The 12,585-nt window shown below is 35.7% G+C and overlaps 1 long non-coding RNA gene across 1 annotated transcript; it reads left to right on the top strand.

Annotated features, from left to right (window-relative positions):
* Positions 1-501: 501 nt before the first annotated feature.
* Positions 502-6,827, top strand: LOC138899393 (uncharacterized). The gene is made up of 2 exons (XR_011410889.1): positions 502-791; positions 5,383-6,827. It is a non-coding gene; the product is annotated as an uncharacterized lncRNA (long non-coding RNA).
* The last annotated feature ends 5,758 nt before the right edge of the window (positions 6,828-12,585 follow it).

Raw genomic sequence — 12,585 nt, 5'->3', positions numbered from 1 at the left:
TTGCATTCCGGTTGTAGCTGCCTCTTGTTCATGGTAGCCTTAGATTCATAAAATTCTGTTTATGTACTTCTCAAACAGATGATGTATTTATTTCATACCAGCTTTGTAAACTCTATTCTTAGAAGCTCATGATTTGTACTACCAGTTCTTGGGGAAAAGTATTGGTTTTAGATATTTTCTTTTAATTAATTGCCTCGTTAATTTCATTGGAATCAGATAGTTGGTAATTGGCTTACCTAACCGGTTGGGTTATGTGCTATCATGACTAGTTGAAGTTTGGGTCGTGACAATTATGGTGATCTGTCATATATTTTAGATTTCAGCACAGTTCAGCTTGATGAGATCGCACTACTAGAAAATAGACCTATTGCAACGGTTTTTTAGCAATGGTTATATAAGCGTTGCAATAGATAATCTACAGCACGGTTATAAGCGTTGCATAATTATATCCGGGCTATTGAGATAGTTAACAGAATAAATCGTCGCGTTAGGGGCATAACCATTGCCATAGACAGGTCTATTACGACGGTTTATTTAAATGTGGCAACATACATATCTATGGTGACAGTTATTTAAATAAAAAGACAATTGCGACAGTGTTGCTTTTCCTCCTTATATTGCCGCTTCTAAATTTATATTTACTAACCCGCCAATTGTTTCAAGGAAAAGAACTAAGAGACGGAGAGGATAAAAAGAAAAACTAAAATTAAAGTCCTAATCAAGATACAAAGTACCAAAAGCCCTAATCAAGATAGTTGAGCCACCAACAAAGATCCGAGAAATTCCAACAGGTTCTTCTCTCTTTCTCTCCCCCTTGCCTTAGTCCCTTTGTACTTTTCTTCTACAATAACTTTTTTCATTATTTCGTTGCTCTTTCAGTCTTTGCCACTAAGAATCTTGAGGTAATAATCATACTCACATCAAATCAAAAAAGTTATACTTTATTATATGAAAATCCTTGATGATTTGTCTTTTATTTTATTGATGGAAAAATGTATGCGATGAGTTTGTCTTTCTATTTATTGCAAAGTTGCAATATTTGGGTTTGATTTGAATAAAGTTTCAGTTGATGGGTTATTAGATATTTAGGTGGTTTTGTTTGATTTTGGGTTTAGGTAACGAGATATTTTAGGATGAAATTGAATATTCATTGGTGAATGGGTTTATTTTGGTAGTTAACTAACAGGCAGTATGTACTTATTGAATTCATTCTTGTAAGTCTTCTCTTCCTTTATACTAGGTAAGGTTTATTATTTATTTATTTATTTATTTTGCAAGTGAAAGGCAAATTGAATTAAACCATGGGAATAACTGCTTTATTGGTCATTGCAATTATATATCACTTGTAAGATCAGTTGAAGTATAACGCGCAGTGTCCAATTTGCTTTTCTTCTGTGCTTATAAAGTACTTGTTGGGTCTTTATCAAAGGGAGGAAAAAAGTGCGGCAGTATTTCAATATTTTTTTGGACAGGTGGTTACATAAATAGTTATGTGGCTTGATTTCTTTGATACTATGGCCAAGTGTATAGAGCCCCTGTCAAATGTCTATTTGCATGGAAAGTTTTTGACAAGTAGATAAACAGTTGTTATTTTTTTACACAATTCTTACAACTATAAATACCCACTTTCTATTCCATCCGAAGACATCAACAAATATTTTGTTGTCTCACGATTGCTAATGATTAGTAATCATCACTACAAGCCTTCTCATTCTCAATTACGCCTAGTTTTTTGTGTGTTCTAATTTCTTTTATAACCTGTGTTTATTTCATCATTCCAAACTTGCTGGTATTATTTAATTTTGTTGATTTTTGTATTCTCTAAATAAATAGGGGTAGGCTTATTTAATCCTGAAAAAATATTTCACATTGCTGAAATAGTTTCTTAGGACAGTGCCCAACATGACTCAAGTCAATTCGTGTAATTCTGCTTACAAGTAATATTATTGCAGTATTGTTGTTATTTTTCGGATGTCATTTTCCTACAATCTAAGAAAACTATGGCAAGTAATACTACTACGGAAATTATTGATGGTGCTACCGATTTTGGTGTTGTCTCCATTGCTACTATTCCAATTGTCCTGCCAAATATCCATGGTATTGCAAATACGTTATTGCATCCACAACTTTGGCAGACACTAATGTCAAACACATGTATGTGAATATACATGGTTACATATCTAATGCTAATATTAAAACCTTCGAGAAAAATGCACCTCAATGCAAGAGAAGAGCTAGTATAAATGACAATCTCGCTAAGTCAAAATTAAATTTGACTAAAGCGGATAATATAGTTGTTGCGGTCATTTTCCAAATAAATAATATGGCCAATGTGAGAAATTAGGCAATAGACTCTGGTGCTAATAGGCACATTTGTGCAGACAAAAATTACACTCAAATTGAGGAAGGAGGAGAAACTATTTATCTTGGTGACTCAAGAATAACTCGCGTTCTTGGGAAAGGAAAATTTCTTCTCAAACTCACATCTGTTAAAACTCTAGCATTGAGTGATGTGTTGCATGTACCTAATATCCAAACCAATTTGATTTCTGTGGGATTATTAGAAAAAGTTGGAGTGAAGGTTTCTTTCGAGAATGATGAGGTCGTACTGACCAAAAATAATATTTTTGTGGGCAATGGATATTGTAATCATGGTTTATTTATGCTTAATGTTTCTGATACTAGCAATGAAAATGCATCTTCTTCTGCTTATATGGTTGAGTCTGTTTCTTTATGGCATGTTAGACTAGGACATGTTAATGTCATGTATATAAAGAAAATGCAGTCGCTAGGATTAATATCTGATTTATACTCAAATAATATTAAAAAGTGTGATATATGTGCTGAAGCTAAGAGTATTAGAAAGACTTGTTTATCTGTAAATAGAGAAACTGGATTGTTATCCTTGATTTATACTGATTTAGGCGATTTAAAGCAGACTATGATTAGAGGTGGTAAAAGATATTATGTGACATTTATTGATGATTTTTCTAGATATACTAAGTTGTATTTGCTTAGAAACAAAGATGATGCTTTTAATGCTTTTATTTCTTATACAATTGAGGTTGAAAATCAACTTAGTAGAAAAATCAAGAGAATTAGATATTACAGAGGTGGGGAATATTTGTCTTGGAATGATTTTTGTGAAAAAGAAGGAATAATTCATGAAGTAACTATGCCTTATTCACCTGAGTCAAATGGAGTAGCTGAAAGAAAAATAAAATAAAATAGTGGGGGACTGTGATAGTATTTCAATATTTTTGTGGACAAGTGGCTACATAAATAGTTATGTGGCTTGATGGGTTATTAGATATTTAGGTGGTTTTGTTTGATTTTGGGTTTAGGTAACGAGATATTTTAGGATGAAATTGAATATTCATTGGTGAATGGGTTTATTTTGGTAGTTAACTAACAGGCAGTATGTACTTATTGAATTCATTCTTGTAAGTCTTCTCTTCCTTTATACTAGGTAAGGTTTATTATTTATTTATTTATTTATTTTGCAAGTGAAAGGCAAATTGAATTAAACCATGGGAATAACTGCTTTATTGGTCATTGCAATTATATATCACTTGTAAGATCAGTTGAAGTATAACGCGCAGTGTCCAATTTGCTTTTCTTCTGTGCTTATAAAGTACTTGTTGGGTCTTTATCAAAGGGAGGAAAAAAGTGTGGCAGTATTTCAATATTTTTTTGGACAAGTGGTTACATAAATAGTTATGTGGCTTGATTTCTTTGATACTATGGCCAAGTGTATAGAGCCCCTGTCAAATGTCTAGTTGCATGGAAAGATTTTGACAAGTAGATGAACACTTGTTATTTTTTTACACAATTCTTACAACTATAAATACTCACTTCCTATACCATCCGAAGACACCAACAAATATTCTGTTATCTCATGATTGCTAATGATTAGTAATCATCACTACAAGCGTTCTCATTCTCAATTACGCCTAGCTTTTTGTGTGTTCCAATTTTTTTTATAACCTGTGTTTATTTCATCATTCCAAACTTGTTGGTATTATTTAATTTTGTTGGTTCCTGTATCCTCTAAATAAATAGAGGTAGGCTTGTTTAATCCTGGGAAACATTTCACATTACTGAAATAATTTCATAGGATAGTGCCCAGCACGACTCAAGCCAATTCGTGTAATTCTGCTCACAAGTAATATTATTGCAGTATTGTTGTTATTTTTCGGGTGTCATTTCCCTACAAAAAGAAGGTATTAGATATTAGTGAATTTCTGTTTGCTTTCAATCAATATGAGAAAAGTAACTTATCAAAAGAAGAGGAGAAAATAAAGTCCTACAAAGACGAGTGATTAGGGAGTTACTTGAAAAAAGTATAATATGTGACATAAAGGGTGGGTAATTAGTTTCTTTCTAATTAATTTGAATGGTATGATTGAATAGATGTTTTAAAGTGAAATATTCTTCATTGTGTAGTAGGAACTAAAGAGAGTTCTCTTGGCATCAATTTATGGTAACTCTTCAATAATACAAGAAAACTAACAAGTTTTATTGCTGAAAGTTACATAAAATCCCACCAAGCATTGAAAATATGGATAACTAAATCATAAATCTGTATCTACCAAAATCTCATAAAATAATGATTTAGCTAGATGTATTAAGTATTCTGTTTCTTTCGAATTAAATTAATGGGAAGATATCCTCTTTACTTAGTTGCTAGATTTGCTTGTTTCTTCTGTATTTATTTTATTCAATGTGTGGGTATTTTATTCTCTTACCGCTTTATGGAAAGATTAAATAGTTTAGTGTTCTGTTGATTGAAAATTTTATTTAGAAAGTACATGATAGAACCTTTGTTATGACTCTTCATTTCAGATTATTCAGCAGATTATGCAAATAGGATGACATATGTTATTTTCACTAATGAAGTGGTTTCAAAAGTTTAAACAGTAGTTCATGAGTAAGTAAACTGTATTAAATTTGCTGAGCCTTAGCTCACCTGATAACAGATGGACAAAAATTCTCGTCCTCTCTTATAAGGCAGTCTCTTTATTTGCATTTTTATTGCTTTCTGTCAATGTGTATATTTTTTTCCTAAGTCATAAAAGAGGGTAACAAACAAGACAGATAGATTTTGGTAATTAGACCTTATTCGTTGTAAGGGCATCACTCTTTTTCTCTTTTTGATAAGGAAAAGTTTATCAGGAAAAGCATCAGTACTTATCGTGAACCCAATGAAAACAAATAAATTAATGAAGGATCAGGCTAAACCATTTAAAGTTGCCTGATACTCTACCTTATATTCTTTTTGCTTCAAACCCTGTATGTCAATCATGAAATTGGATCCTACATTGAACTTGTTGATAGTGCTATTGAACAAAGTTCTTTTTTAAAATTTACAACAAAGTGTAGATGGCAGTTAGTCTGTTGATGCATTTTCATCTGTCGTGGGTCCTGAACATCCGGGATGTTTAAGATTATATGGATGAGGAGTTACAAAGACTACTTTAAAAGGAAAAGTGGGCCATTTCGAACCGACTTCAAATGCTACAAATGATACAGTGCAAGAAAGGATTGGAAAAATGAAGGAACAAAAAAGAACTATGCGACAAGAAATTACTGCAGATGTAATTGCTCAACTTCAGCGTGCAGGATTAATTAATCCAAACATACTAGCAATATTATCTGTTTTGTCACTAGGAGAAGCTACCTCTGCACCACAAGCTGCTAATCAACTGATCTGTCGACCATCTACACGTAGCAACAATCAAGGTTAGTATCACTTTATTCCCAGGCTAAAATTCATATTTTAGAAACTGTAAAGCTGTGATTTTTTGTTTGAAAATCTACAGTAAAGCTATTATTTTTTAAAGTTAAAAACTGTTGATTTTTGTGATAAAATTTGCTCGTTTTCTGCCTTTCTTCCTTTCATGAAAACCTGCTGATATGAGGCATTATAGAACCATTAATATTTCTGCAGATAGTGTTTAGTATAAACTTTATTAGTATATTTTAATGATATCATCTTGTGCGGCTGAGTTCATATTGCTAGAGGTTCAAGTTCATATTGAAACATGGGGTTCTCTTGGAACTCCAAATAAGGGAACCCTAAAACATGTCAAAGGTTTGGTGGTGATAAACTACCTAGAGCAACCACACTTCACTGCAATGAGCTATCTGGTCCTTCCAAAGTACTAGTTAATCATCATAATAATAAAAAATCCACAAAGAAGTCCAGGAATGGAAGTTGCTATTATTAATAAATTCCTTTATCAAAAATAAAGTACAAGAACGGAAATGCTAATCACTGTTAGTGTGACTGATAGAAGAACCTCTGTTAGTGTGACTGATTAAAAAACCCACTGATGTAAGATGTCATTTCAATTTTATCTTGATCCAAGGTGTACTTGTAATTTATGACAACAGAGAGAGTCATGAGAATGAATTATAGTTTTATCAATCAGCAATCTACTATGAAGAGAGTTGCACAAAAATGATTCTGAGTAGAGTGATACCGAGGTTACTCCATTATTTGCCTTTGTAGCATAATGAAGAATTTTGTTTTCTTTTATCTCATAGAAAATGATTGCCTGCAAAGCTGTTGTAACTTCTGGTATAGTAACCTCTAGTTTCTACTTTCTACATTTGAAGATTGGACTACGTTTGGTCTTTATGAAGGTCTTGACTTTAATTATTAAATTGAATAGGTCTTTATGAAGGTCTTGACATTTGGAGATTGAATACGTTTGGTCTTCAATTATCATTCTCTAGTATGTCAAAAATAGGATCTATTGTTTCTGTTGGTGTTTCCATTGCTTCACATTTGATAAAGACAATTGAACTTTTTTTAGTAAGAATCTTATTGTCTTGTAGATTCTCTAAGATCTTATTGAATGAGAAATCTTTTGGATTACTTGTCGTGACCCGAAATTTCCACCTTCGGATCGTGATGTCGCCTAATATTTTACTTGTTAGGCAAGCCAACGTTAGAATAATATTAACCAATTTTTAAACAAATTTTAAATTATTAATAATCAAAAAAACAAATGCGGAAGCAAAGTTTGAAATATAGTGAATAATCCATAAAAACAACGGTGTCTAAATACCATACCATAATTGATGTCACAAGTGCACGAGCTTCTAGAATAATACAAATAAAGGTCAGAACTGCGGACGCCATGCAGTTATACCTCAAGTCTCCTCCGAGTAGTTGAAATCCGAACAAGTCTATGGCACGCCGCTGGGACCAACTCTGAAATCTCCACAAGAAGTGCAGAGTGTAGTATCAGTACAACCGACCCCATATACTGATAAGTGTTGAGCCTAACCTCGACGAAGTAATGACGAGGCTAAGGCGGTTCACTTACATTAACCTGTACGCAATATTAGTAACAACGACAATAATAGAAATAAATCAGGTAACTCATTTATAATGATTGAAGCCAACTCAGCAGTTATAATCAATTATCATTTCAATCAATTCTGTTGCAGCGTGCAACCCGCTCTCACAATATATTCATATTCAATTCTGTTGCAGCGTGCAACCCGCTCTCACAATATATTCACATTCGGTTCTGTTGCAGCGTGCAACTCGCTCTCACAATATATTCACATTCAGTTTTGTTGCAGCGTGCAACCCACTCTCACAATATATTCATTTTAATCAAGTATGCCATATATTTATTTCAATCAAGTATATATATAGACTTTTAAATAAGTCTGTTGCGGCGTGCAATCTGATCCCCATATATTAACTTTTAAATAAGTCTATTGCGGCGTGCAATCTGATCCCCCAATATTGACTTTTAAATAAGTCTATTGCGGCGTGCAATCTGATCCCCAATATTGACTTTTAAATAAGTCTATTGCGGCGTGCAATCCGATCCCCCAATATTGACTTTTAAATAAGTCTATTGCAGCGTGCAATCCGATCCCCCAATATTGACTTTTAAATAAGTCTATTGCGGCGTGCAATCCGATCCCCCAATATGGACTTTTAATAAGTCTGTTGCGGCGTGCAACCCGATCCTCCAATATATTCATTATAATTAATTCTGTTGCGGCGTGCAACCCGATCCTCCAATATATTCATTATAATTAATTCTGTTGCGGCGTGCAACCCGATCCTCCAACATATTCATTTACCAATTCTTATAGAAGAATTTTCCCAATAAATGTAACAATTAATATAAAATTATAAGATAAGTAGCATACAATAATTATGATTTAATTACGAAACAAATAAAGGCAAATAGCAAATTATTATAGAAATCAGAGAGAAAATATGCAGTTTAATATTTAATATGCTAAATGTCAAATGACAATTAAGGAACATAATTCAAATAGCATGTAACAATTAATGCAGGAATTCAAGAATTAATATTTGACAAAGAATATGAGAGAAACAATTATTATAATAATTAATTCATGATTTAAAATAATTTATGATTTTTCAAGTAAGCAGGAAAACAATTAATTTTACGACGTATAGACACTCGTCACCTCGCCTATACGCCGTTCACATGCAATTCACATAATAATTAATTTAAGGGTTATATTCCCTCAAGCCAAGGTTAACCACGACACTTACCCCGCTTTGCAAATTCCAATCAATTACTCAACCACAACTTTTCCTTTTAAATTTATCTCCAAAAGCTTCAAATCTATTCACAAATAATTCAACATACTCAATATGAATCATAGGAATTAATTCCATATGAATTTACTAATTTTCCGGATAAAATCCAAAATTCATTAAAATATTCGCAGGTGCGGCCTTCCGAATTTATGGGCTCTGCCCAGTCATTTTCGCATCTGCAAATAAAAGTTCCGCATTTGCGGACTCGCATTTGTGAGACAAAGCTCTCATTTATGATGCCAGGCTGCCAGGTGAAGTTTCGCATCGGCGGACACTCCTGTCGCACCTGCGACATCCGCTTCTGCGCAAAAAGGCTGCACCTGCGAAGACCCCAGGCCAGCCCAGTCCCGCATCTGCGTGATTTGGTGCGCATCTGCGGACACGCTTCTGCGAGAAGCTGTCCTCTTCTGCGATCGAAGCCTTGACACGCCTTGGCGCATCTGCGATGGAAGGCTCGCATCTGTGAGCTCGCACCTGCGAGCAAAAATCCGCAGGTGCGATTACAACAGAAGGGAAAAAATTCAGATTTTGCTTAAGTCCAATTCTTGATCCGATTTCAATCCGTATCACTCTCGGGGTACTCGGGACCTCGTACAAATATACTAAAAATTCCAATAACATAATACGGACTTACTCGGAGTCTCATATCACGTCAAACAACGCTGAAATTATAATTCGCACCCCGATTCAAACTTTTCAATTTGCAAATCGCGTGCCAAAACATATTAAATGAATCCGGAATGACTTCAAATTTGGCACACAAGTCATAAATGACATAACGGAGCTGTTCAAAATTTTAGATTCGGATTCCGGCTCCGATATCAAAAAGTCAACCCCGTGGTCAAACTTGAAAATCTTTAGCCTTTAAATTGCTAGTTCCGTTAAATGGTCATAATTTGAGCTAGGGACCTCCAAATTAAATTTCGGGCATACGCCCAAGTCCCAAATCACGATACGGAGCTACCGGAACTGTCAAAATACTGATCCGGGTCTGTTTGCTAAAAATATTGCCCAAAGTCAACTCAGTTGAGTTTTAAAACTCTATTTAATATTTTAATCCATTTTTCACATGAAAACTTTTCGGAAAATTTTACGGACTGCGCATGCAAGTCGAGGAATGATAAATGGTGTTTTTCGAGGTCTTAGAACATAGAATTACTTATTAAATTTAGAGATGACATTTTGGGTCATCACATTCTCCACCTCTAAATCAAACGTTCATCCTCGAACGGAGTTAGAAAATAAAATACCTGAGCTGGAGAAAAGGTGTGGATATTTACTCTGCATGTCTGACTCAGACTCCCAGGTAGATGCCTCTACCAGTTGACCTCTCAATTGCACCCGAACTGAAGGATAACTCTTAGACCTCAACTGTCGGACCTGTCAGGCTAGAATAGCCACCGGCTCCTCCTCGTAAGTCAAATCTTTGTCCAATTGGACTGAGCTGAAATCTAACACATGGGACGGATCACCATGATATTTTCGGATCATAGACACATGGAACGCCGGATGAACCGCTGATAAACTAGGTGGTAATGCTAGCCTGTAGGCTACTTCACCCAACCTTTCAAAAATTTCAAAGGGTCCGATATACCTCGGGCTCAACTTGCTCTTCATTCCGAACCTCATTACACCTTTCATAGGTGAAACCCGGAGCAATATTCTTTCTCCAACCATGAATGCAATATCACGAACTTTATGATCGGCATAACTCTTTTGCCTAGACTAAGTTGTGCGAAGTCGATCCTGAATAATCTTGACCTTATCCAAGGCATCCTGTACCAAATCGGTACCCAACAATCGAGCCTCTCCCGGCTCAAACCAACCAACTGGCGATCGACATCGCCTTCCGTATAATGCCTCATATGGAGCCATCTGAATGCTCGACTGGTAGCTATTATTATAAGCAAACTCCACAAGTGGCAAGAAATGATCCCAAGAACCTCCAAAGTCTATAACACAAGCGCAGAGCATATCTTCCAATATCTGAATAGTGCGCTCTGACTGTCCGTCTGTCTGTGGATGAAATGTTGTAGTCAACTCCACCCGCGTGCTAACTCACCATGTACAACCCTCCAGAAATGTGAGGTAAACTGCATACCTCGATCTGAAATTATAGACACGGGCACCCCGTGAAGGCGGACAATCTCATGAATGTAAATTTCAGCTAACCTCTCTGAAAAATATGTAACTGCCATTGGAATGAAATGTGCTGACTTGGTCAGCATGTCCACAATGACCCAAACTGCGTCAAATTTTCTCTGAGTCCGTGGGAACCCGACAACAAAATCCATAGTGATACACTCCCACTTTCACTCAGGAATTTCTAACTTCTGAAGCAAACCACCAGGTCTCTGATGCTCGTACTTAACTTGCTGACAATTCAGACACCGAGCTACATATGCAACTATATCCTTTTTCATTCTCCCCCACCAATAATGTTGCCGCAAATCTTGATACATTTTGGCAGTACCTGGAAAAATAGAATACCTGGAACTGTGTGCTTCTTCAAGAATTAATTCACGAAGCCCATCCACATTAGGCACACAAATACGACCCTGCATTCGCAGAACCCCATCTTCCCCCACAGCAACCTGTTTAGCATCACCATGCCGCACCGTGTCCTAAGGACAAGTAAATGAGGATCATCATACTGCCTCTCTTTAATGCGCTCATATAAAGAAGACCGAGCGACTGTGCAAGCTAGAACCCGACTGGGTTCTAAAACATCTAACTTCACGAACCGATTAGCCAAACATCTGCAGCTAATGGCCTCTCACCAACCGGAATATACGCAAGACTACCCATACTCACAACCTTTCTACTCAAAGCATCGGCCACCACATTGGCCTTTCCTGGGTGATACAAAATGGTAATATCATAGTCTTTCAACAACTCCAACCATCTTTTCTGCCTCAAATTAAGATCCTTTTGTGTGAACAGATACTGAAGGCTACGATGATCAGTAAACACCTCACACGAGACACCGTAGAGATAATGCCTCCAAATCTTCATCGCATGAATAATGGCTGCCAATTCTAAGTCATGAACAGGATAATTCTTCTCGTGAACTTTCAACTGTCGCGACGCATATGCAATTACCTTTCCATCTTGCATTAATACTGCACCAAGCCCAATGTGAGATACGTCACAATATACCGTATACGATCCTGAACTTGTGGGTAATACCAATACTGGTGTCGTAGTCAAAGCGATCTTGAGCTTCTGAAATCTCAACTCACACTCGTCTGACCATCTAAATGGGGCACCCTTCTGGGTCAATCTGGTCTTAATAGTTGTTCATAATCAATTACAGAATCGTCAATTAACTTCATGTTAACAAAAATTTCGTTTCAAACCTTCACAATACTAATAACGAGATGCGAGGCATGAAGACCTCATAATTATTTACCCCAAATTAACGAGTCACATTTAACGCCACCTGGGCAGGCACCTACCTCGTAGGTTACAACTCAATATTACAACACGAATTTGGAAAGTATGCACAGAGAATTTCATACAAAAATTTCTCAAATAAGCCTAGCAGGCATGACTCCCTATTAGTACTATAGTAAAAATTTAATTTTCGCAAGGGAGAATTTAAACACAAGAATATTTATCACAAGGATCTCGTCCTTATATAACTTCCAACGCAGCTCATAGCCCAGTTTAAACATGTCAATTTATTTTAAAATACGAGGACCTCGGCTTCAGTTCTGAATCACAAGTAATATGCACATCTTGCCAATCGAAACTTTCCATTTTCTCCTTTTAAATAACTTTCGTTAAGCAAAATCACAACACATAATGAACCCCACACCGGTAGGGCATATAATTCAAAATTGGTAATTAATTATTCGAAAATACATCAAAACATACCGAAATAAATACCAGAAAGGCACCTTTAGCCTCACAGATCTTATTAGAGTCCATCATGGAATGATAGATGTAGTTATCTCCATAAAACCTCCCAACAT

Source organism: Nicotiana tomentosiformis, chromosome 9, assembly GCF_000390325.3.
Source record: "Nicotiana tomentosiformis chromosome 9, ASM39032v3, whole genome shotgun sequence".
NCBI lineage: Eukaryota > Viridiplantae > Streptophyta > Magnoliopsida > Solanales > Solanaceae > Nicotiana > Nicotiana tomentosiformis.
Note: the sequence above shows the minus strand (reverse complement) of the source record. Positions and strands in the feature narration are given on the sequence as shown.